The sequence below is a fragment of the Nematolebias whitei genome, chromosome 17 (assembly GCF_014905685.2).
Source record: "Nematolebias whitei isolate Nwh7 chromosome 17, NemWhi1, whole genome shotgun sequence".
Lineage (NCBI taxonomy): Eukaryota > Metazoa > Chordata > Actinopteri > Cyprinodontiformes > Rivulidae > Nematolebias > Nematolebias whitei.
The window spans coordinates 21,232,301-21,233,644 of NC_056514.1; positions in this window are offsets into that span (position 1 = coordinate 21,232,301).

Sequence of the window (1,344 nt, forward strand, 5' to 3'; positions counted from 1 at the left end):
GTTAGGTATGTACTGTAATGGTTAGATTTAGGGTTAGGTATGTACTGTAATGGTTAGGTTTAGGGTTAGGTTTGTACTGGTAATGCTTAGGCTTAGGGTTAGGTTTGTACTGGTAATGGTTAGATTTAGGGTTAGGTATGTACTGGTAATGTTTAGGTTTAGGGTTAGGTATGTACTGGTAATGGTTAGAGTTAGGGTTAGGTATGTACTGGTAATGGTTAGGTTTAGGGTTAGGTATGTACTGGTAATGGTTAGGTTTAGGGTTAGGTATGTACTGGTAATGGTTAGGTTTAGGGTTAGGTATGTACTGGTAATGTTTAGGGTTAGGTATGTACTGGTAATGGTTAGATTTAGGGTTAGGTATGTACTGGTAATGGTTAGGTTTAGGGTTAGGTATGTACTGGTAATGGTTAGGTTTAGAGTAAGGGTCAGGGTTAGGCTGTAGAAATTAATGAAAAATGAATGGAAGTCAATGCAAAGGCCCTGTAAAGATAGAAAGACACACTAAACCCTAATCCTAACCTTCAGGCATAACAGCAGGGCAGCATCCATGTGTGTGTTTGTGTGTGTGTGTGTTACAAAAGTATCCAATGGATGTTTTCTTCTTTTTTTAAGAAACTCTCAAAGTTATCATTGAATACACATCTACAACAAATGACTTTTGGAGTCCACTTGATTCAAGATGGCCACCACAGTAAACTGGCATTAGCCGTTTGTTTTCAGACACATAAATCAGAATCTGCTTTATTGTCATTACACCGAAGCGCAACAAAAATTACATTTCAGTACAGCCCGTCCGAGAGAAACATAAACAAACAGACATGGAGATCGCCGGCCTCAAAAGGCGCTGCGCTTTTTTCAGATAAGGAAAAAGAAACATGAGGGGAGAGTGGAGATGTAAAAAAATTCAAATCTCGCACTGTGTCCTAGACAGGACACAGTGTGAAAGTTACAAAAGAATGACCTCAGCACATGAAACAGTAACATACTGATGACATCATAATACATTTACGCGTGAGGAGTCTGATGAGGGCAGTGAGTTGTCCGTGGACACTGCCAGAGAGTTCCATAGTCCTGATAAAGATGGCACAGTGTCTATCAGCCGGCTCAACTCTGACACAGATCCACAGATGTCCTCGGGAGGGAAGTGATGGGGAGTGGGAGGGAAGTGGAGTTTCTTGTACACATAAATAACCAGGAGAAGTTTGAGATAACCGGCCAATTCAAGGCTGAGTGGGGAAGCCAAAAAAAAACAAAAAAAACAATTATTTGAGTCAGGCAGCCTCTGCTTGAATTTCCATGTCTGTCTTCATATTTCTGCTGGTACGTCTCACTGGTGATTCC